Source organism: Saccoglossus kowalevskii, chromosome 10, assembly GCF_978046115.1.
Source record: "Saccoglossus kowalevskii chromosome 10, keSacKowa6.1, whole genome shotgun sequence".
Taxonomy (NCBI): domain Eukaryota; kingdom Metazoa; phylum Hemichordata; class Enteropneusta; family Harrimaniidae; genus Saccoglossus; species Saccoglossus kowalevskii.
Window position 1 is genome coordinate 25,930,256 of NC_140650.1, and position 26,613 is coordinate 25,956,868.

A 26,613-nucleotide genomic window follows, 5' to 3' on the forward strand; every position below is an offset into this window, starting at 1 on the left:
AACACCAGTCACAATATATTCTGTTTAATCATACATCAATCGTCTGAACTTACCTGAATGCAACCGATCGGCACAACACTTATAGTCATTATATTCATGTATTATATCATTTTCTGTTTAATATATTGATAATTTCCTTTAAAACCATAAAACTGCTAAATTCGGACCAGTATGATCATTTTAATGAATAAGCAGACTGTGACATGCGTGGTCACCATGGTAACAGTTGTGAAGCCACAACACATGGACTGCAAGGTATGTCATATCAGCAAAACAGTCAGATTTACAGGTTCGCCGACAAAGCGTTATTTTATGTCACTTATCTCAAGTACATATCACGGAACCAAGATATGTTGCTGTGGATGTTGGTTTGAGACTTCAAGGACAAAAACTCAAGTATTTATGAACTCTATGTCTGCACACAGTTTGCAAATTATTATTACCACTGATTCATTTATTTCCCTAACGCAGCACTGTTGCATTGCATTTAAGTCCCATGCAATAATGTACAAAACATGTGTAAAAAAAATAATAATATTTGTTTACATAAAATATTTAAACAGCAGGAGGCATTTAAAAAAAAAATGTGTGTGCTGTTGTGAGTGTTTTCACATGTTTGATTAGTGATTAATTCTCTCTAATTTTTATATTTTACAACTCATAAATCACTCATGTATGGCTTAATTGTTTTGCCAATTGTGGGAGTTCGAGAAAAACCGTAAAAGTTTTTTCAGTAGTATTTTAAGTCTATGGTATTCGTTACCAGTAACATTATTTTGAAACAGTCACAGCGATCTCCTTCAAATGACACACGGAGATGGAACTTACTTTACACCAAAACATGCTGGGACAAAGTTGAGGAATTATTTAATTACAAATTTTGCTTTACAGCTAATTACTAATTAACATTTCATTATAAAATTTGTCTAATAATAAATATTAAAGAGAGCATGTATCAAGCGCAAAAGTTAAATAGTTTCACATTTCATTCCAATGGGCAGACATAAACAAGGGGAAATGCATAAAATAGAGGAAACAGAGTAAAATATTGAAGTAAACTTTTTTTTGTTTTGAGAATCCCAGAATAATATCAATATTTCATGGAACACTAATTCCTCCATGTCAATTTGTCAACATCCCTTATTACTTAGCATGTTAAAGTCAACTTTTACAAATCTGTTTTTTTTTTCAAGTTTCTCATCAGTAAACCTGTATATTCAAGTGATGTCCAGTTTGGTCCAGAATTTATGAAAAAAATACAGAAAATATAATAAAAATGTGAAAAACACTGTAAACCACTTTTTAAGAATAAAGTATTTTTGTGAGTCAGTGAAAATCATGAAATTTGGTATTAGTGAAAGTTTCCCTGGTGTCCTACAACATTGAGCGTCTCAGTGTCATTTGCAAAAAGAATTTCGTCACGGTTTACAGAATTGCACAAACATGTTGGTGAGAAACAGCATTTGAGTTGGTAGTGGGTAGTCAACATAAATATTTCCCAATGTTTCACATCAATTAATCAAACTATTTAATGACCATACTCACAGATAATCTCGTAAACAAGATGAAAGGGAATTACAGACTGAAAACTGAACTGCTTCACAGAACTAAAATAAACAATACTAAATACCACATAATTAAATTAATATCACAGACTAAAGTGTGACCACAATGCTTTCAGAGGTCACTAAACAACACTGCTATGAGATGTACATAAATGTCCTTGAGTCCAGTTCATGGAAACTAATGAAGGTCACTCAATCCTCCTTTTTCTAAGTTTCCGGTGGTACTATGGTCGTTCAGCACTAAACTACAAAAAATGTAATACTGCGGCATTTATGTATGCTTATTAAGCCTATATGTTGTTCTCGTATACTAGTTTTTGATTTCTTCTTGGTTAAACCTTTTCACAACTTTAAATGACAAATATTATATATACAAGCGGTTAGAATTTTAAAGAGTGGTGGTCTTCATGCAGCATCCTGTTCAATATGGGACTCATAGCGACGTACACAGCACGTGTAATAAACATTGTTTGTTTACATCAAATTCGAACACGCGCTGCACCACGACAGAATGCACGCCATTTGAAATAAAAATAAATACCAGCAGAATATTTGTTTTTGAGGCATAGGACTTCTAATCTGTTTTATTAGTAACGTATGTGCACAGAGGTGTGTTTATGAAGTCAAAATATGCTATATTTTATTCACAGTAAAGTACATTTCATTTCCATGAAAATTATCTGCACTAGTCCCTTCCCACCTCTCCTCTCCCACAGCGAGACATATGACATATCAATCTTTGCAGTGTGATGTGACTGCGACTGACAGGCAAAAAAACCATTAAGTATACAATGCATACAACGCTGCAGACAAGGTTAACAGTCAGAAATGAAAGAAATGCAAATTTAATTTGATCGTGCTTGAATCAAATATTGCTATTTTTGAACATATTTAATTATGGACGAGTTGATATTTGATCTTTCTGAATTATTCCGACCAATAAAACTAAATATAATACAATGTACGTGTAGAACATTAATTCACAAATTTTGTATAACATACTTTGGGTTTTTCTGTTTGCTCATGGTTTAGTTTCATAATTTTTTTTATATTATGGTTCAACTTATTATTAAGAGCCACAACTTTCCAAATATTGGAAGAAAAATTGGAGATGGTTTCTATATTCCCTTTGCTGACAAAACAGATAAACAAATGCATTATAATCTTCTGTGTAATAATGCTGACAGTAGCTCAGAAAATAAAAATTGCTAATCAAAAATAATAATCTTTAGCAGAAACCTATTTTTCTTCTTTTAATTCATTTAAAACATGACTTTTTATTTAATTTTGTTTAAATTAAGTAGACTCATCTCATAAAATAATTCAATGAAATTCCTAGCCCTGAAGAGTTGATTGTTAAGATGAGTCTGAGTGTTAGATTACAGGGCAATGTACAAGAAGCAGACGATTTCTAACATTCAAAGATCTCACAGCTTAAAGCGTATCACTCGCATTGAATGGTCATTTGTTGCTAAATAAAGAAAGGGTCATTCAATAGGTCATGCTGTTCTTCCATGTAATTTGTAAACTCCGCAATAAATTTACAGACAAGCTGCCGAGAAGTTTAGTGTTAATATACTGAGATTGAGTGTGACAAGTGACGGTAATATTTTCAGGAAATATGTAGTCTACAAATTCCTGATGAACAGAAACTCTGCAGTTTGCTCAATTCATGGAGGTATTTTCAAACATTCTATTTTTAAATTTGATTAAATAAATCATACAATACATATGGATATCTTATACAAAAATTCTTTGTAAAGACTAAAAAAGGCATTTTGATGTCTTAGTTATTCAGATGAAATATTTGACTGTATTTTCTAAAAAAAGTCTGAAAACTACTGAATAATTTCATATTCACTAATTGGCTGAACAAATTGCGAAAAGAAAATTTTATAGTAATAATGACTTAGAACGTTCGCATGTCAGCAAAAAATTTTGCAGCATTGAACTTGTCTCCATTGTCCTACGAAACATTGTCAGTGACTTTTGCAAGTTTTTTTTTTTTTTTTTTACAAATGCCAACAAATCTTTAAATTGCAAAAATTACCATTGATGAAAATTAAGCTGTCTACTGTAATTTACATAAACAGCATATTGTCAGCAAAGATTGTTAAAAGATGTCTGGTTACATCATACACATATTATGATTAATAACTGAATGTAAATAATTTTAATATAGCTATAAGAAAAGACATATTAATATTAAATATTATTATTACACATTGCAAAGTATGCGTGTATTACGTGACTGAAGTAGCCAACCAGCTACGGCAAATAAACAGTTATTTTGCTGCTAGTCGCCTCGTAACCAAACCCCCAACATTTCAGTTACTCACTTCTAGTAATGCACTGGGTAATGTATTCTTATCTTAACACTACACTGGACCTTATCTAACATTTTATTATTCAAGGTTGTGGCATTGACTGTATTGATCAAAACAATTTAAAATCAGCTCAGATAGCCATGGATATGTTTTGAATTAAATTAACAAAGAATTTGACAACTACTTCATATATTTTTGTTATATTTGCACTTCTAATTGGGTAAACACGATATTTCTGATGTATTTATTGTTATGGTTGTTTATTCAAAATTATATACTAGTAGTAGGGAACCAATACTAAATGATGTACGAGGGAAAACTTTGCATAACACTGCATGTAAACACCACCCCAGTCATACTAGTACACATAAACCCTCCCCTGAAATCATCATACCTTCATGATGATGGATGACTGCGCAAGAATCTTGTATAATGTAGTCAATCCACTCAAAGATCCATCGGACTCTTCTGTGTGAAAATATGCCTTAGGCTATGCTTAAAATTGACAACACAGGCTGACTGCAGAACATACCGTAATATCATGGTATACTTAACAGCAATTAATTAACACTTTCACTTAATGTTTGGCTAGTTCAGAAAAAAACAACAACAATAACAACGTTTGAGGTTTTTCCAACAATCTGTTTTAGAAAAAAATCATTTTTCATGGTGCATATATCTAAATCCCTTACAAATATGAACTCTGAATATTAAATATCATTATGATATTTAAGTTCATAACTTAAATCATTAATTTTTAATGGTATTTAATTTCACTATTTTGACCCTATTATTAACTTTAGTTTTTATTTTTTTAGTTTTAACTTCATGCATTTGCCGATGGGAACATTGTGTTCTGCAGTAATTTCACACGTTAAATGTTAATTAGATTTTGCGGATTTCACTGACTAGTGAAATTACAACCTTGTGACTAATGAATGCGTTTTAAAGTATTTTGAATGTAGCTGTCTACATGTAGATATAGATGTTAACTGCTATGGTGGCGTCTCATGAAATTAAAGAATGTCTTGTGTTGGTGACCTGGAGAGTACAATTATTCTCAGGTGTAGCTGTGTTTTCACTCACCATGCCGATGTTCCCAGAGGAGCGACTCAAATGGACGAAGATATTATACAAGGAAATTTTGGTAATAATTATCATTGTAGTTAAACCAAACATTTTCAGTTTCCTGGATTTTTAACTGAGATTAAGCATTTTTAGTTGAGGTTGAAATTCAAAATTGCTGCAATCACACTTGATAAAGGTAAATAATGATTCACTTGGAAATTGTAACATGATAATACTGTGGAAGAAGACAACAAAATTACAATAGAACAGTGGCAAATAGGGTAATTACCTGACAGCTCAGCTCATTATCACAACTGTTGAGTGTTCAAGTGTGAAAACTAAGGGCATATTTTGACACAGAAAGTACTAATTGTTAAGAACTGTTAGTTGTATGACTGCCAAGCATTGTTTTGTTGTCACAATGTCTCAACAATTATTCTGCAAATAAATCAGTTTGCTCACCAGCCAACAAGCGAAACTCAATAGATTTATCAAGTACACAGAGCTTTTCACACACCTATACAATTTTTGTTTGTTAAAAATCGCAATTAGAATTCTGTTCTGCAAAGCAGTGGGGTGAAAGCACAAGTACTTTCCTTGTCCCAAGAATCTGTACCCACGGACAATGACAACTGGGTAGCAGTACATACTCACCAATAAATACGCGAGTTATTGAAAGCATTATAATATCTTGAGATGAGCCCCAGGCATTTAGCTCTTGGTCCTTCTTTTATAACTCCACAATACAATCACTGACTATCCAGCAGATAGATTGTTGACAAGAATGTCAGCAGAGTAAACAAAGCGTTTACATGTACACTACACCCTTACTGCAGGGCTTCCGACTCCACAAAGTCAAGTCCATGAGATTTCACACACAAATAAAGATGCAAAAAAAAAAGCTCTGGTACACCATGAATTAGAAAGTAAGACAAATTCAATGTATTTTAAATCACTATCTCATTTATAAGAATTTTTTTTTTTTTTTCAGTTAGAGGGAATTGTACACTTTTTGATTGACTGGTGTCCCCATGGCATATAACACGTAATTGTCAATATCTCAGAAATAGAAGTCGGATTAGGAACAAAGTTTGAATGCAATAATAACTGACCAAAACACATCCCACAAATCTAACTAGAAACACTCGCACACAGATCTGCCAGGGTAAATCACAAATTATACATAATACTAGACAAAACAAAGAAAAGTTTTTTTTGAAATATGGAATTATGATTTTATCAAAATATCTCCAAGTAAACCAACATAACATTATTAAAGTTTGGTACAACAGGGCTTTATTGTTTAAACTAACAATAGAGTCAAAGCTGATTGGTTGCTTAGCAATGAAACCATTTATCCAGTACCACCAAATCTGAGGGTAGTCTGTAATTGGAGAACTCTACTGTAACCATGGGAACAATGAATATATGTAATGGTAGTATTGGTACTTGCAACAAATATTTGACTATGAATGCTTATTTTTTTAAGAACTTTTCTATAATTTATTGTTTATTTTGCTTTAAATGAAATTTTCCTATTGGTTGCAGATACTGATTGACATGTTTCACAAAACATGGACATAATCACGCAGGTTTATTCTGTGAAAACTGACAGATAGGAAGCCAAAGTAAGGGATACTTCTTGATTAGGTACACCTGGTGGAAAAAAGTGCTTAAAAACGATTAAAAAACTCTAATTTAAGGCAGTCAATTCAATTACATTACTGGAGAAAATCCTGCGTTGAGTCAGAATCCGTGGAGACAAGAAGGGAAACATGGGATTGAAGATATGCAGAATGATAATAAAGCGTGTAAGTATGACTGACAATATAGGAAATGGATGGAAATGTTTATCCCTAAATATTTATCAAGTGTAGAATCAGTATGAGATGAAGAAACTATAGCCTGTGGTGATTCACAAAGGAAAAATTATTTAATGAAATTTTATAAATATTGTTATGTAATAATTAAAGAATAAAAACGGCAGTAACAACTAGATATATACATATATATATATATATATATATATATATATATATATATATATATATATATATATATATATATATATATATTGTTTCAAATATCAAAGGGAAAAAAATTCTAGAATATCCAAACAGATGTAGAAATAATATTTCTGATTTTTTTTTCAGTTTTAAACAGACTGAGCCTTCTTTTCAAACACCAATGTCAACTTACTGTGAACCGTAAAAATTGTTAGAGCTAGGAATTTTCACGAACTTATTACTTCATGGCATTCGTGTAGACAAAATGTTGCAAAAAGATACTGATACTCTGCGGTGTAAGACCCCAACAGAAATATTCCCAGCTACAAAATTTATCAATTTTCACCAACTTAAGAAATTCACAAAAATTTGTCACTCAGAGAATAGATCGGTTTACAGAGAACCAGCATAATTTACTTACAGATTTTTTTCAAATATTCTCATCAAACCTAAAATTATGTCCAGTTGGTTCAAAATTAACAAAAAAAACAGAAAAGTACTTTAAAAATATTTCATGAATAATTCGGTAATGAAATAGCATTCAAAGAGTTCAAGTTTATTCAAGATAGGGAACACTAGCTTTCAAAAAAGTGGGAATATTTGTTTGGAATCAGCACTACACATTCATGTACTAGCACTACACATCCATGTACAAACAGGGACATGAAGACGTGTGACGGGCACAAATGAGGAAATATAATCTCGACCAGAACGACTTGCTGAAATCTGATTTTAGGGCAGTGACACAAAGAGAGTCCATAATTAGTTGTTGATGAGAGGACCCTTCTACTCAAGACCATTGGCCAAAACGCTTGTTTACTTTGTTGGTGCGAAACACAGCCTGTTGTGAGGCAAGACGTAAAACAAACACACAAACATAAAAGACTTTATCCAGGACAATGCACCGATTGTGTTAAAACAATTATTAAGTTTGGCAGATTTTGTTGACTGTACAATCAGTCACTGTAGCTACCAGCATATCTACCAAAACACTATGCAAAACACTATTATTAAAAATAACTATAAAATTGAGGGGCTATTAATTTTAATTACGGGGTGATATTCACCCAGATTAAAACTGATATATCACATTTTATTATCCACTTTTATTTAGCACAGTTATATCCAGTGACAACAGGTAACCGTGGCAATGAACTGAACATGTGACAAATCTGAAAACACTCAAGGTTTGAATTTCTGCATTTAAATTAGACTAAAAACACAATTAAATGTATAAATTTAAACTCCATTCATACCTACCCTGTTAATGTAATTAACATCAAATACTGAACAACAGAATGCAGCGAAAAACATCTGCAATCAGTACAATTTGTGTTTTAAATTGTCCTATTCCAAAAGGAGCATATGGCGTGAGCTCAGCTAAAGATGGTCGGAAAGTGAACCTCATTTGCAATATTAATTGAACCATGAGTTCACATGGTAATATGACGACTGATAATGAAGGAGTCGCTCCATACAATGGGGCAAGTAGGAAAAATAGACTTCATTCAAATAAACTTGTACAGTATTATACTCTGTATTAATATCCTAAGAGCGAGACAGTTTAACCGATTGAGTATCGTGCTAAAATAATTCAAACCGGCACTTATAATTAAATGCTATCATATGGAATGAATAAAAACCTAATATGGAATAAATACTTAATCTGTGAATGTTATACATGAACACAGTGATAGAATTTGTATCGCATGCGATGTTGACACACCATAACCGTTTTTAAGTTGAAAAGAAATACATTTCCGGAAATGTTCACGAGTAGATAGACTTGCGATTTATTTTAGACAGGGAGTCTCATTGTCTTATAATGCATGTGGATGGATGTACATACACTTATTAACAAATGTTTGGTGGTTAAAATTTAAGTTACAGTTTTTTCACAAAACAACTGGTAGTCATTTGGTTAAGGTTGCCCAATGGAGGGCTAAAGGAAGTTTTTTTATAAATTAGTTTTTCTAATTCATTAACATTCTATAACCATAATTGTGCTTTTTTTTTTCGTGATATCCTCCAGCCGACTCTACAAATGGGCAACCACTAATTATTATTAAATATATTCCAAAATCAGAGAATAATTTTGGAAGAACTGGAGGCCTCGAGACTGAAATATTAGTAATGTATTTTGATTCTGATATTCTGTTTCATTTTTTTGTACACATGCAGGTTTTATTCTCGATCACAAGAATAAAAAATAAAATGCATGGTTGATTTGAATGGCTGGTACACGTCGCATGACCAATGCCATGCTAGGATTTCTCAAAAAAAAAAACATGGTTTCCTAGCAAGTCTCAACATGTACATGGTATCCCTGCTACTGACATACATCATACAATCACTACTCGCTACCTAGGAAAGATTAAACCATTAGCGCCATGGTTTAACGAAAAAGAAGAAAAAGAAAAAAGAAGGACTAAAAAAGTGTTGACATGTAAAATGAAAAATGTCGGCTCAGCATCTTGCTGTGGTATTATAAATTAACTCTATGGTAGTCTCTATGCATGCTTCTAATTACAACGATGTTGACAGAGTTTGCACAGTTTGCAGAGTGGGGTGGAGTCACTACAGAATATAATTCTTAGTTCAAGACCTACTTCCCTTCCCATTTTAATACTCAGATCCTTCCTCTCAGCGAGCATAACCATTAGTCTTTCAGCAAGAAATCATTCTTCATGACATTTAAAAAACTAGCTGGAGATTGAGAACCAGTGATCACCAAGAAAATAATTAGTGAGCTCTATTTTAATTTATTTATTTACCACCCAACCCTACCCTCCTCCTCAGGGCCTCCAACCGGTTCCCATATATACAAACAGTTCATATTATTCACACTACATAATTCATGCGTCTAAGGGTCTACCATTGAATTAAAATGTTTTGACAATTAAACACGCTGGCTGTTCTTTTCTTCTCTAATTCACTCTCACTTCTATTGTTCTCTAAATGGCCACTACTGTGCACCTAATTTATTCCCATTCTACACTCTATCCCGTGGCTCACGACGTAACCACGGTCATTTTTGTACTACCTGGTGTAAAAACATTACTGTCTCATTTACTGCTAGAGTTGAACAAAGAAACCGAACTTACGAGGCAGGGAAAGGAGTTTATAATCTATCGTAAATCTGGTGTTAACAGGGAACATCTGTTGTTGCGGTAAAACTAAGACATCAGTAAATGTTGAGACCTATTTTGACTGATTCAGCCCCCAACCCTCCCATTGTGGAACAGAGTTCATTTGGGTGGAAGACATTACATTAAACAGCTTTTTTACTGCATCTGATAATGATGAAAATTTGTATGTGCACAAACCGAAATATTCAAATTTCCCTGCTTCGAATATTAAATTGATATACCAGTTCAACTGATGTGAGAAAACTATTTTCCCTTATCTGAATTTGAGAAAATAGCTTGCAATTTCACTAATGACTTGCGATAAAATGCCATGACATATGGAGTCAAATTAAGAACACAGTAATGTATTTTTATAATTTTTTTTTTCACAAGATTACATTTGTGAGTAAAGTTCTTAATACTATTGGGATTTGAGATCATTATATCACAGTACAGTATCCTTGGGTAAGCTTAAATGAGATGATATTCCCTGTATCAATATCAAAGCATCATGGCCCATGTACGACTGCTGAATCTCCATGGCTGGAGTCACTACCTACATTTTATATACATTCCAATATTTCTGTCCATCGGGCGAGCAAACACTGGTAAGTTTTGACCATGTTTTGCTTAAACTATAGTAATTATAATAGATTTATTTTGGTACAAGTTTCTGATACATTTTTCAGTAGAGGGGTGAAGTTACTTTTCTGAAAGGAACGTTTGGAGTGTCATTATTTGTCTTGCCACCATTTTGATCCTAGACCAAATTTTCAGTTTATTATGCAGATTTACTTTGCAAAAAGTGATAAAAGTTTACTTCAAAAAAGTTAAATCAGACTCTTCTTTTAGATTGTTTTTGTGAAGAATATGCAAAAATAATAAATTTAAAATGTAAAAGATTTATTGTAGTAAAAAAGGTTGATTTATAACAATTGAATACCCTAACACAAAATTTTGGTACTTATACTCTAAGAGCTATGTGATTGTTGGGTATGCCAGCCCCAGCCAAAAGAAGAAAGCAACACCATCAGTACGTATACTGAAAATGAATCATATTAATCCATGTCATTTTGAAATCTTGGGCAGCAGATCAGAATTTGGAGTAAAATTCCTGAATAGCAGAAATCTCCAAAGTTGCATGAGACACACACTCGTTGGGCAGGGGTTAAAAACTTGAAATAGACCTGGTGTGCCAACCTATAACTTATGTTAGCAAAAATGAGGAAGCAATGTTCACAAACTAGATACAAAAAAGTTGAATAAGTAAATCTATTCACAATGAAACCATTAAATATTATTCTGACAATTTTCAACCAACAAATATACAAACTCTCAATTTTGGCCATGTAATTGTAAAGACCCCTGCTAGCGTCTTTGTCCAGCAACTGGACTGGCGCCTTTTTTTGTTTTCTCAAAATCAATTGGGCAGAAACAAACAAAGTGACCCCCCAACAACAACAAGATTTGTGAATACTACTAAAACAGTCTGTCTCTCAAAATGATTAGATTTTGGCTTCCAGAACTGCGAACAAGTCACTAATCTGCTGATATCCACACCAATTCAATTTGAAAAAAATCCCAGTTCAATGCTCACTACTAAATATCCACATTTAGTGATACTAAATTGGTAAATTTGTTTTACAAAATCTAGAGTAAGACCTCTAACGAGAGATATGACGTTCACACAAAACTTATCTACATGAGCTTCATAATCAATCATATATCACGGCTTAATTATTTTACAAATTGAAATTTTCCTGATAACTATTCATCCAACTAGGAGTGCTTCACTTAGACCTGGCCATTTTTGTGCCAACTGAAAATTCTTATGAATGCTACGAAGCGCTCTCTTCAACGCTATGGGAAATAATTATGAGGTCACATTCCATGTGGAAATTCAAATTCTGGTGACCAACCATTGTCATAATAAAAAAAGTCAATCACCATGGTAACACAAGAGGCTGTTAGAATGTAGAAATCACACTGTAGACAGCAGATGATCATTTTTGTAAGAGCCAGACAATTTCTTTGTATTCCTGTTTTTATGTCATTAAGGAACATTCTAAAATGTGCAAGACTGTCTTTTAAATCATGAAAAAAAAAAAGAGTTTCCAATTTGTTTTCAATTGCACCAAAACTTAAATGAAAATAAGATGGTACAAAAGTAAACTATTATTTGTTCTTTTAATTTTTTACGTCCAAGCGATCCTTGAGGCATAGCAATCTGTCCCATGCACCTTCAATTTTAGCTGTTTTTACACTCTTCCAAAGTGGTATTAACTTATGGATGTGTTGGTCCACAAGTTTACTTTATTTTGGAGGAAACACAGTCCTCCCCGCTGGTGGCAATAATAATCAGTATAGTTAACAATAACATATTATGTTTACCGTGAAGTCGAATATCGTCGCTGGACGCCTCAGTGAATTCGATGCAAAACTTCATTATTTCGCGGGCATGCACTTCTGATCGATCGAGAACAGAAACTGATTCGACAAATCAAGTTATTCCACGTAGAAACAAGCGAACCAGCGTCCAACAACATAGACACAAAGACACTCAATAATCAAGCCGAAAGCAGTTTCACGAAAACCAGTAGGCCTCCTCTTACAAACACTCATTAACTGAAACCCAGCAACTTCACATAAAAAGGTGACATCTTTCAACGAGCTCCCCTCTCTCTCTCACTTGCCTTCGATCTCTCACGCTCGCACTATCCCCTCTTACACAAGTTTCTTCCCCAATCCAAAGCCCAAACACAAACGATACTATCCCTATCAAAATTCCACCCTGACAGTGATTACTTCGTAGTTTGTATCGAAAATTGATAAACATAGTGGCGATTATCAGCATTCCCAGCCTCAATAATACAATGTAGTATTCACAATCAACCATCAAAAAACTCATAGAAGCTTTTCAGCATGGAGAGTCAGTGTACACAGCGCATAGACACCCTTATTTTCGAGCCGCTCTTTCTCTCCCGAAATCACCGTAGATCATCACAAAATCGCACAGGCGGGTGCTACTTATAAAGTTCCTTACCTTGGAGTGACTTCTATGACGAAACTCAGCCAATAATCCACAGTATTTGGGTATTTTCCAAGAGAATTGAGAGGAAGCGCACTGAGTTAAAGAGCGGTACTCAATGTCTGTGTGTCGTGTCAGGCAGCCGGCGTTAAGAGCCTGCCAATCACTCCCCGGTGGGCGGGGCATGTTTTATCCAAAACGCCCATTTCACGCGCACTTTACGTCCAATACAGTCCCAAAATATCTTTGTGGTCTCACTTCCTGTTACTAAACAGAAATCGAACCAGAATATGCTGGGAAATCCTTTTTAACGATTGCATCTTTGTACGATCTGTTCTGGGGGCTTGGCATTGCTGAGCAGTACGCCCCGGGGGCTTCATTGTTAGTCTGCTAGATTTTGACAGGGGTCTTAAAAATAAACCAACCAAAAATAAAAGCGAGAGTGATCATGTAATTTTGAAAGAAACTAGACGACAATGCTGTATTTGCCTTGGTGAAGAGTAGATGGCCTGGTCGCGTTTTTTTCTTTATGATATTTATAGATTGTGCGTATGAGTGTCTGGTTGTATGCATGGTTTGCCTGATTTGTACACGGGTTTTGTGCTGTCTATTCATACCATGTAGCCGGGTAATAGTCGACACACGTCTTTATCCAGTTAGCAAACAATACAGCGCGAACGTTGAACAGTAATTCATCGTAATGACTTCTACAGAGAACTTCGTGTATCTTAGCTCAACTAACAGAATACTAGATTGGTGTGGGAAAATGTACTTAGCTAGTATACGGAGGCGTTTTATTTTAAGTACATGGGGGTACGGTAGGAATGTGTACGCCTAGGAATTCGACACAAAGCCCGTTATCACAGTCTACATTGTCGCAAAGATTATTTAGCGCGAGTAAACAAACACTTCGGTGTATTGTTCTTTTTCACATGTATTCATCATTGAAAGCCGAGAACGGGAACAACTCTTAAATTATTCGAGCACGACCTGCTCAAAATCGTAGCGTACCGGTCCTGGTAAGGTCTGCAAGTGCTTGGCATATTTTTCAAAACATTCCAGACGTGTTTAATCGCTGTCCCATTTAATACTTTAATAGTTTCACCATGCCAATCAAAATGTGCGCATCATTTATCAGTCACCTGCCACGGCAAGATTTTTTTAAATGATTTTTTTACGGGGGTCGCGAATGAATCCATCAAACAAATGCAGAAACAATCAATTTTGTCGGTTTCGACCCCGGTGACCTAGAAGTCAAGGCGTTGACCGCAAGCCCCTCGCTACCTCTTTATAAGCTAGGAAAACGAATGAAACCACATGGCGAATAGAAGCGAATAAGGCGCGTGTCAGTTATAACAATGCCGGCAAATGTGTTCTGGCGTAAAGTACCATCATCGGACGAGATAAAACCTTCCACTGAGAAAATCGTTTCGAAGCATTTTTATTATTATTGTATTGTCGTTAGTTGTGCATGAACAACATTTCAAAAAAAATATAATTATACTAATACACATCCATGATCGCCAGATAATTGGAACAATTGTGCCTATTAAGTAGTCCTACAATTCAAGTCAATCAACGAGTCTCGTGCAAGACACACTTATATAAGTATGTTCATATATATATAGTTAGCAATTTGAACCATTAGAAAGTACTTAAAGGTCACATCTCTCGTATGTTTTTTATGATATGTATAAACAAACATGTTGGTGCCTATGCATCTTCCATTATTTATGTATGTCGGATTTCACTGCCGGGAAAACAACGTTATGTGCAGTTTGCAGCTATTGTACGCAATTTTAATGTAGTCCAAATATTTTTTTTAAATATTTCAAATTTGAAACATGGTGGAACTTATAAAATGCCTCATTAGGCGGCCCCGCATTAAGGGTGAAATACTGGCAAAGTATGTTCGTAGCCCCAGGGAGTTTAGAACAACGCGCCATTAAAGATCCAACATTACAACTAATAATACCACAAGCTATAATGGTCGTTTTGTTTATCATTTCAAAAATCAAGTATGAAACTTTCAGTGCAAGTGGAAAGCGAACACACAACGTTGAGCCATTATCTGTCTTTTGCGTGAAGCAATAAACCATCCACTAGTATTGTATTGTACTAATTGATACGTAGCAGAACCACGCCCTCTTCTTAACGCGAATTGTTTTGTAGTGACTGACTGCAAAACCATTGTTTCTAGGCCAACTTCGGTAACGAACGCAATATGGTAAACCACGGCTACCAACCAAGTACAAACAAAGACATCGATATATACATAATTATTTGATAATTAATTATCCACGTTTGTTTATTGTTATTAATTATATTAGACCGAACCTCAAATTTGACCTCCACACGAGAACAGTTCCGACAGCAACGACTTGTGATCCCTGGACAGACGAAATAGACGGCATCAGTCCCAGCTGTAAACAATGTGGTGCTATTCTGCTGGTCGGGTATGTTTTCAAATGTTAGATGTATAAGAGCGACTATATAATTTAAGTAGTATTAATGCCACGACAAAACACCCATGCAACTAGTACGCACTAAATTTAATATTACTCACTCGACCTCCTTATCAAATTGACTTCTATGGAAAATCAAATATATTTGTCAAAATAACACCAGATACGCTCACTTCATATTGACCTCCTGTTCATAAATTATGTGCTATAATAATGTCCAAACCGTTAATGCCATACCGTGTCAGTTTCCTCCATTTGATTATAAATGTACCTACAGAGTACATAAAAGCGCAAACAACGATACCCCAACCATCATTGCTGTTGCGGGTATTCCTGTAGTTTTACGTATGTTTTACATGTATACTGAAAGTAAATGCATATTGTGACCGTGGCGCTGCACGATGTATGAATTAATTTAGTGAACTTGTATTTATCTCTGGAAACATCGGTCGAGCGTGTTAAATCTGTTCCATTTTGCAAATCAGCCAACGCTCAGTCAGCTAGTTTTTTACCTACCATTAGTATGTCTGATTTGAGCCGTAAATACGCAAATACTTGCTTTTAGACTGTGGGTTATATACTTTTAGACTGTGGGTTATATACTTTTAGACTGTGGGTTATATACTTTTAGACTATGGGTTATATACTTTTAGACTGTGGGTTATATACTTTTAGACTATGGGTTAAATACTTTTAGACTGTGGGTTATATACTTTTAGACTGTGGGTACTTTTAGACTATGGGTTATATACTTTTAGACTGTGGGTTATATACTTTTAGACTGTGGGTTATATACTTTTAGACTGTGGGTTATATACATTTAGACTGTGGGTTATATACTTTTAGATTGTGGGTTATATACTTTTAGACTGTGGGTTATATACTTTTAGACTGTGGGTTATATACTTTTAGACTATGGGTTATATACTTTTAGACTGTGGGTTATATACTTTTAGACTATGGGTTATATACTTTTAGACTGTGGGTTATATACTTTTAGACTGTGGGATATATACATTTAGACTGTGGGTTATATACTTTTAGACTGTGGGTTATATACTTTTAGACTGTGGGTTATATACTTTTAGACTATGGGTTATATACTTTTAGACTGTGGGTTATATACTTTTAGACTGTGGGTTATATACTTTTAGACTGTGGGTTATATACTTTTAGATTGTGGGTTATATACTTTTAGACTGTGGGTTATATACTTTTAGACTATGGGTTATATACTTTTAGACTGTGGGTTATATACATTTAGACTGTGGGTTATATACTTTTAGACCGTGGGTTATATACTTTTAGACTGTGGGTTATATACTTCTAGACTGTGGGTTATATACTTTTAGACTATGGGTTATATACATTTATACGATGGCTTATATACTTTTAGACTGTGGGTTATATACTTTTAGACTGTGTAGTATATACTTTTAGTTGTGGAGTTTATACTTTTAGACTGGATAGTATATACTTTTAGACTGTGTGGTATATAATTTTACACTGTATGGTATATAATTTTAGCTGTGGTGTATATAATTTCAGCTGTGGAGTATATAATTTTACATTGTATAGTATATAATTTCAGTTGTGGAGTATATATTTTTACATTGTATAGTATATAATTTCAGTTGTGGAGTATATACTTTTACACTGTGTAGTATATACTTTTACACTGTATGGTATATATTTTCAGCTGTGGAATATATACTTGTATGCTGTATAGAATATAATTTTAGCTGTGGAGTATATACTTTTACATTGTATAGTATATAATTTCAACTGTGGAGTATGTACTTTTACATTGTGTAGTATAAAATTTCAGCTGTGGAGTATATACTTTTACACTGTATAGTATATAATTTTACATTGTATAGTATAGTATATAATTTCAGCTGTGGAGTATATATTTTTACATTGTATAGTATATAATTTCAGTTGTGGAGTATATACTTTTACACTGTGTAGTATCTACTTTTACACAGTATAGTATATAATTTCAGCTGTGGAGTATATAATTTTACATTGTATAGTATATAATTTCAGTTGTGGAGTATATACTTTTACACTGTATAGTATATAATTTTAGCTGTGGAGTATGTACTTTTACATTGTGTAGTATAAAATTTCAGCTGTGGAGTATATGCTTTTACACTGTATAGTATATAATTTTACATTGTATAGTATATAATTTCAGCTGTGGAGTATATATTTTTACATTGTATAGTATATAATTTCAGTTGTGGAGTATATACTTTTACACTGTGTAGTATCTACTTTTGCACTGTATAGTATATAATTTCAGCTGTGGAGTATATAATTTTACATTGTATAGTATATAATTTCAGTTGTGGAGTATATAATTTTACATTGTATAGTATATAATTTCAGCTGTGGTGTATATACTTTTACACTGTGTAGTATACAATTTCAGTTGTGGAGTATATACTTTTACACGGTGTAGTATATAATTTCAGTTGTGGAGTATGTACTTTTACACTGTATAGTATATAATTTCAGCTGTGGAGTATATACTTTTAGGCTGTGTAGTATATAATTTCAGCTGTGAAGTATATACTTTTACATTGTATAGTATATAATTTCAGCTGTGGAGTATATATTTTTACATTGTATAGTATATAATTTCAGTTGTGGAGTATATACTTTTACACTGTGTAGTATCTACTTTTACACTGTATAGTATATAATTTCAGCTGTGGAGTATATAATTTTACATTGTATAGTATATAATTTCAGTTGTGGAGTATATACTTTTACACTGTGTAGTATATAATTTCAGTTGTGGAGTATCTACTTTTACACTGTGTAGTATATAATTTCAGCTGTGGAGTATCTACTTTTACATTGTATAGTATATAATTTCAACCGTGGAGTATGTACTTTTACATTGTGTAGTATAAAATTTCAGCTGTGGAGTATATACTTTTACACTGTATAGTATATAATTTTACATTGTATAGTATAGTATATAATTTCAGCTGTGGAGTATATATTTTTACATTGTATAGTATATAATTTCAGTTGTGGAGTATATACTTTTACACTGTGTAGTATCTACTTTTACACAGTATAGTATATAATTTCAGCCGTGGAGTATATAATTTTACATTGTATAGTATATAATTTCAGTTGTGGAGTATATACTTTTACACTGTATAGTATATAATTTTAGCTGTGGAGTATGTACTTTTACATTGTGTAGTATAAAATTTCAGCTGTGGAGTATATGCTTTTACACTGTATAGTATATAATTTTACATTGTATAGTATATAATTTCAGCTGTGGAGTATATATTTTTACATTCTATAGTATATAATTTCAGTTGTGGAGTATATACTTTTACACTGTGTAGTATCTACTTTTGCACTGTATAGTATATAATTTCAGCTGTGGAGTATATAATTTTACATTGTATAGTATATAATTTCAGTTGTGGAGTATATAATTTTACATTGTATAGTATATAATTTCAGCTGTGGTGTATATACTTTTACACTGTGTAGTATACAATTTCAGTTGTGGAGTATATACTTTTACATGGTGTAGTATATAATTTCAGTTGTGGAGTATGTACTTTTACACTGTATAGTATATAATTTCAGCTGTGGAGTATATACTTTTAGGCTGTGTAGTATATAATTTCAGCTGTGAAGTATATACTTTTACATTGTATAGTATATAATTTCAGCTGTGGAGTATATATTTTTACAATGTATAGTATATAATTTCAGTTGTGGAGTATATACTTTTACACTGTGTAGTATCTACTTTTACACTGTATAGTATATAATTTCAGCTGTGGAGTATATAATTTTACATTGTATAGTATATAATTTCAGTTGTGGAGTATATACTTTTACACTGTGTAGTATATAATTTCAGTTGTGGAGTATCTACTTTTACACTGTGTAGTATATAATTTCAGCTGTGAAGTATATACTTTTACATTGTATAGTATATAATTTCAGCTGTGGAGTATCTACTTTTACACTGTATAGTATATAATTTCAGCTGTGGAGTATATACTTTTACACTGTAGTGTATATAATTTCAGCTGTGAAGTATATACTTTTACACTGTATAGTATATAATTTTAGCTGTAGAGTATATACTTTTACACTGTATAGTATATAATTTCAGCTGCGGAGTATATATTTTTACATTGTATAGTATATAATTTCAGCTGTGGAGTATATACTTTTACACTGTGTAGTATATAATTTCAGTTGTGGAGTATATACTTTTACACTGTGTAGTATATAATTTCAGCTGTGCAGTATATACTTTTACACTGTATAGTATATAATTTTAGCTGTGGAGTATGTACTTTTACATTGTGTAGTATAACATTTCAGCTGTGGAGTATATACTTTTACACTGTATAGTATATAATTTTACATTGTATAGTATATAATTTCAGCTGTGGAGTATATATTTTTACATTGTATAGTATATGATTTCAGTTGTGGAGTATATACTTTTACACTGTGTAGTATCTACTTTTACACTGTATAGTATATAATTTCAGCTGTGGAGTATATAATTTTACATTGTATAGTATATAATTTTAGTTGTGGATTATATAATTTTACATTGTATAGTATATAATTTCAGCTGTGGTGTATATACTTTTACACTGTGTAGTATACAATTTCAGTTGTGGAGTATATACTTTTACACTGTGTAGTATATAATTTCAGTTGTGGAGTATGTACTTTTACACTGTATAGTATATAATTTCAGCTGTGGAGTATATATTTTTAGACTATATAGTATATAATTTCAGCTGTGGAGTATAAACTTTTACATTGTATAGTATATAATTTCAGCTGTGGAATATATACTTTTACACTGTGTAGTATAAAATTTCAGTTGTGGAGTATATACTTTTACATTGTATAGTATATAATTTCAGCTGTGGAGTATATACTTTTACACTGTGTAGTATATAATTTTAGCTGTGGAGTATGTACTTTTACATTGTGTAGTATAAAATTTCAGCTGTGGAGTATATACTTTTACACTGTGTAGTACCTACTTTTACACTGTATAGTATATAATTTCAGCTGTGGAGTATATAATTTTACATTGTATAGTATATAATTTCAGTTGTGGAGTATATACTTTTACACTGTGTAGTATATAATTTCAGTTGTGGAGTATCTACTTTTACACTGTATAGTATATAATTTCAGCTGTGGAGTATATACTTTTACACTGTAGTGTATATAATTTTAGCTGTAGAGTATCTACTTTTACACTGTATAGTATATAATTTCAGCTGTGAAGTATATACTTTTACACTGTATAGTATATAATTTTAGCTGTAGAGTATATACTTTTACACTGTATAGTATATAATTTCAGCTGCGGAGTATATATTTTTACATTGTATCGTATATAATTTCAGCTGTGGAGTATATACTTTCACACTGTGTAGTATATAATTTCAGTTGTGGAGTATATACTTTTACACTGTGTAGTATATAATTTCAGCTGTGGAGTATATACTTTTACACTGTATAGTATATAATTTTAGCTGTGGAGTATGTACTTTTACATTATGTAGTATAAAATTTCAGCTGTGGAGTATATACTTTTACACTGTATAGTATATAATTTTACATTGTATAGTATATAATTTCAGCTGTGGAGTATATATTTTTACATTGTATAGTATATAATTTCAGTTGTGGAGTATATAATTTTACATTGTATAGTATATAATCTTAGTTGTGGAGTATATAATTTTACATTGTATAGTATATAATTTCAGCTGTGGTGTATATACTTTTACACTGTGTAGTATACAATTTCAGTTGTGGAGTATATACTTTTACACTGTGTAGTATATAATTTCAGTTGTGGAGTATGTACTTTTACACTATATAGTATATAATTTCAGCTGTGGAGTATATATTTTTAGACTATATAGTATATAATTTCAGCTGTGGAGTATAAACTTTTACATTGTATAGTATATAATTTCAGCTGTGGAATATATACTTTTACACTGTGTAGTATATAATTTCAGTTGTGGAGTATATACTTTTCGGCTGTATAGTATATAATTTCAGTTATGGAGTATATACTTTAACATTGTATAGTATATAATTTCAGCTGTGGAATATATACTTTTAGGCTGTGTAGTATATAATTTCAGCTGTGAAGTATATACTTTTACACTGTGTAGTATATAATTTCAGCTGTGGAGTATATACTTTTAGGCTGTGTAGTATATAATTTCAGCTGTGAAGTATATACTTTTACATTGTATAGTATATAATTTCTGCTGTGGAGTATATACTTTTACACTGTATAGTATATAATTTCAGTTGTGGAGTATATACTTTTACACTGTGTAGTATATAATTTCAGCTGTGGAATATATACTTGTATGCTGTATAGTATATAATTTCAGCTGTGAAGTATATACTTTTACATTGTATAGTATATAATTTCAGTTGTGGAGTATATACTTTTACACTGTGTAGTACATGATTTCATTTGTGGAGTATATACTTTTACACTGTGTAGTATATAATTTTAGCAGTGGAGTATATACATTCAGACTGTGTAGTATATACGTTTAGACTGTATAGTATATACTTTTAAACTGTGTAGTATATAATGTTATAATGCGGATTATATACTTTTATTATGGGTAGGACTAGTTAGACAAATTGACCAATATGCCATACCAAGTAAAAATTCCATGATGACTTGTCATATCAATCATATATAACTCAGAGGGGGCTGTGAATTGTCTCCTTATTATATTGGAGTATTAATCTCGTATTTAAAGTCAGTGATTATTAGTCTATTGATATTTACTCATAGAAAATTACGGGAGAAAGTAAAAATTGTACGCGCATGTAAAAAAGTTGGCGCATCACTCAGGCACGATAATTGGCCTCACAAATCCCTTATCAGAAAAAAGGTCTACGACTAGTGTGATGAAAGGTCAAATCATATAAATTTATGACTCAATACTTGTGACATGTGAATGTGTGGTTAAAGTACTAACTAGATCACAGGTCTTGTGACATTTGAATGTGTGGTTAAAGTATTAACCAGATCACAGGTCTTGTGACATGTGAATGTGTGGTTAAAGTATTAACCAGATCACAGGTCTTGTGACATGTGAATGTGTGGTTAAAGTATTAACCAGATCACAGGTCTTGTGACATGTGAATGTGTGGTTAAAGTATTAACCAGATCACAGGTCTTGTGACATGTGAATGTGTGGTTAAAGTATTAACCAGATCACAGGTCTTGTGACATGTGAATGTGTGGTTTAAGTATTAACCAGATCACAGGTCTTGTGACATGTGAATGTGTGGTTAAAGTATTAACCAGATCACAGGTCTTGTGACATGTGAATGTGTGGTTAAAGTATTAACCAGATCACAGGTCTTGTGACATGTGAATGTGTGGTTAAAGTACTAACCAGATCACAGGTCTTGTGACATGTGAATGTGTGGTTAAAGTATTAACCAGATCACAGGTCTTGTGACATGTGAATGTGTGGTTAAAGTATTAACCATATCACAGGTCTTGTGACATGTGAATGTGTGGTTAAAGTACTAACCAGATCACAGGTCTTGTGACATGTGAATGTGTGGTTAAAGTATTAACCAGATCACAGGTCTTGTGACATGTGAATGTGTGGTTAAAGTATTAACCAGATCACAGGTCTTGTGACATGTGAATGTGTGGTTAAAGTACTAACCAGATCACAGGTCTTGTGACATGTGAATGTGTGGTTAAAGTATTAACCAGATCACAGGTCTTGTGACATGTGAATGTGTGGTTAAAGTACTAACCAGATCACAGGTCTTGTGACATGTGAATGTGTGGTTAAAGTATTAACCAGATCACAGGTCTTGTGACATGTGAATGTGTGGTTAAAGTATTAACCAGATCACAGGTCTTGTGACATGTGAATGTGTGGTTAAAGTATTAACCAGATCACAGGTCTTGTGACATGTGAATGTGTGGTTAAAGTATTAACCAGATCACAGGTCTTGTGACATGTGAATGTGTGGTTAAAGTATTAACCAGATCACAGGTTTTTCACGGTGATAAATACTGTAAAGGGTTTTTTTTTTTCAATTGGTTATACCATTAGCTCTATGGTTTAACCATGGAAGGTACTAACGTTAGTACCTTCCATGGTTTAACGTTAGCGGATTTGATGTTGCATGGATATTCACTAGGTTTTACAGTAAATTCAACTAGTTTATGGAAAATCGATACACCTATAGTTAACATAACATGATATTCAGTGGGCTGTAATTCAACGCATATTCACTATCAGCCAACTTAGCTAAAATATGACTCGTTCAATAAAACTTTAATACAGTATGGAGCAAACGAATAATTTAAACCATTTATATCATATCGCAGTCAGCGTTACGTTGATCTATATCATATTGCAACTCCCCGGCGGGACACTGGGTAGAATATTTCACATAATACCGATATTTTTGTACGATAATGTCATGCTTTAATTGACCCGACAGAAATATCAAATTTTGAATGGTCATCAAAACCATCTATTGTCGAGTTATGACGTCAGAGTGTTAATGACCATGCCGAGAAGCCAGTTCATTACCAGCACTGGACATAAGATGGTTACAGACATCGGTGATCTTGGTAACGCATGGAGTGATGGAGCGATCTACCAAGCACGGAACTGTCCGTGATTATAATTATTGTAGAGTGCATATTCTAAACTGACATATTCAATTATGATTTTTTCGCAACTGGTGATTGCGTATATAACACATCAAAGGGCAGCACGTCGTGTACCATGGGTCCCACGTGACGTGTACAGCGCGTGTAAAATTGTTTGTTTACTGGAAATTCGAGAGCGTGCTGACCGACCTCCGCCGCACTTCAAGTAGAGAACTCTTGGCAAACACTTGAATTTAAAACCCATCTAAATTTACTTGAAACAACAAATCGATGACACTAGTCGTTATGAGCAAGTTCTTGAAGTACAATGAATACTAATTACCTATTGCATATTCATCGAATTGATTTTATTGTATTTGATTAAAGTAAACAACATTTGACCAATCAACTGGGCACTAGGAATGACGAACAACGACCAGCGAGTTTTACCTCCTTTGTGGTTTGACCAAATGGTACACTGTAAATGGTAGAACGTCACTCTGAGTGAAGTCAGCTAATATCGTGGCAACTGTTCTAATTAGCATAATAACAATACTTACTAATTAATTAACACCTCTCTAACGTTTAGCACATTCGTAAGTGGACCCGCAGTCAGCTGGTGCATGAGACGCACACCGGCAGTCAGCTGGCTCATAAAAGGTGAATTTATTTACGTAATAATAACAATAATAATACGTATTATAGGGGCAGAGCCACCCCCACCCCCCGTATGCATATATCGACTTGGTCAATTCATTTTATCGTTAAAATTACAATTCACTAGCTGACTGTAAACGGACTAACATCATATACTTTACATACACGCGTCTTTATAAATTTGTTTTCTTTTATTGGGATCGGATTTGATTTGTAAAAACCAATTCAGCCTAATCGATTAGCTTTTTTTGTCCGTTTTGCATTTAATATCCGAATAATAATGGTTAATCAGTCAACGGACAGTGGCCGTCACTGTGCGTGGTATTCGATATGGGTCCCATGCGACTATACAACGCGTGTAAGATACATTGTTTACACGAATTGGAACGCGTGCTGCACAACGACTAGCCCCCCCCCCCCCCTTTGATAACACCTCGTATGCACTATTACTGCCGAGAGAAAATTGAAGGACAAGTTTAAGAACAAACTTAATTTGATTGAATAATTGTAAACCCGGCCTTAGGGTATACCCGAAGCCTCAGACCACTGATAGATTACGAGTCCAAGCAGTCCAAGCTAAATATGAAACGTGTCGAAGCGCGGGGTGTTTAGATTTTTACAAGAAACTTAGACGCTTGCTGTTGTTTGAGTGCCTGAATGTCGAGGACATCGCAGTGTAGCGGTACAAAACATTTAGTAACAATTTGAGTTTAGACCTTCATAGCAGTACAGCACACCTTTTAAGACTCCACTCAACCACTACAATAGGCGAAATAACACAATTATTTAAGACTTATGTGAATCAATACGCCCTGACAATAGCGGGTGAAGGGCTTTGTTGGAGTAGAGAATCGTGAACACTTTGGAGAGATTACACAATGTGTTCTGCCGTGCGTGCGTGCATGTGAGCAGCCTGTATGCTTATTGCTGTGTCGCTGGGATTGAGCTGATATGGGGTTGGCGATTAGAAAGACAGATTTATATAAAAAAAATCATTTGATAGAGGAAAGCCAGAAAAAATATCCAAAAAACGAACTACTGACTACTAATAATTTGCACAAGTCCTCTAGCACCCTTTCTAATGATCAAACTCTTTAGTATGGATGAATTCCACCTGCCGTGAAAACTGTAAATTGAATTATCTGTTTCTCATCTAATGTCACATTGATATGCAAGGTGTATGAGTGTCAGTGTACGCATTCTTAGTACATCCATGGTGTACGTGTCCTATGTACTGTGTGGGAAATGAGAAACATAGAAGTCTTGTCAGATTTACTTATTTTTATATATATTCACACGTATAGGTATTTAGAACACATTCCAGACCGGGAAACTCCCATATTGACAAATAGAACAGTCATTGAAATGAGACACTCGAGGCCATTGATTGCCCTGTACGTTTTCACTGAATGAATTACATTTATTGTTACCATCAAATTACGTAACTTTCACAGGATTAGCAGCTCCATATGCACACAGTCTCTCTATGTAGGGACTGTGGACTGTGATATCATGGATGTACTAATACATCCATGGTGATATGAACAAGTTCGCTGTCAATGAAGCATTTCTTCACGGTAGTTCTTCACGGTAGTGGTTTAGGTAAAATTTGAAATCTTATATCCTTCAATATCCTCATAACATTATTTAGTAGGCCAACTTGCA

At 33.3% G+C, this 26,613-nt stretch overlaps 1 protein-coding gene across 1 annotated transcript in view; it reads right to left on the reverse strand.

Annotated features, from left to right (window-relative positions):
- LOC100366856 (polycomb group RING finger protein 3-like) overlaps positions 1-13,264 on the reverse strand; it is a 72,459-nt gene extending 59,195 nt beyond the window's left edge. Inside the window, exon 1 of the mRNA XM_006815496.3 lies at positions 13,138-13,264. The gene's annotated coding sequence lies outside the window, so the exon portion shown is untranslated. The remainder of the gene's footprint in view (positions 1-13,137) is intronic.
- Positions 13,265-26,613: the final 13,349 nt, after the last annotated feature.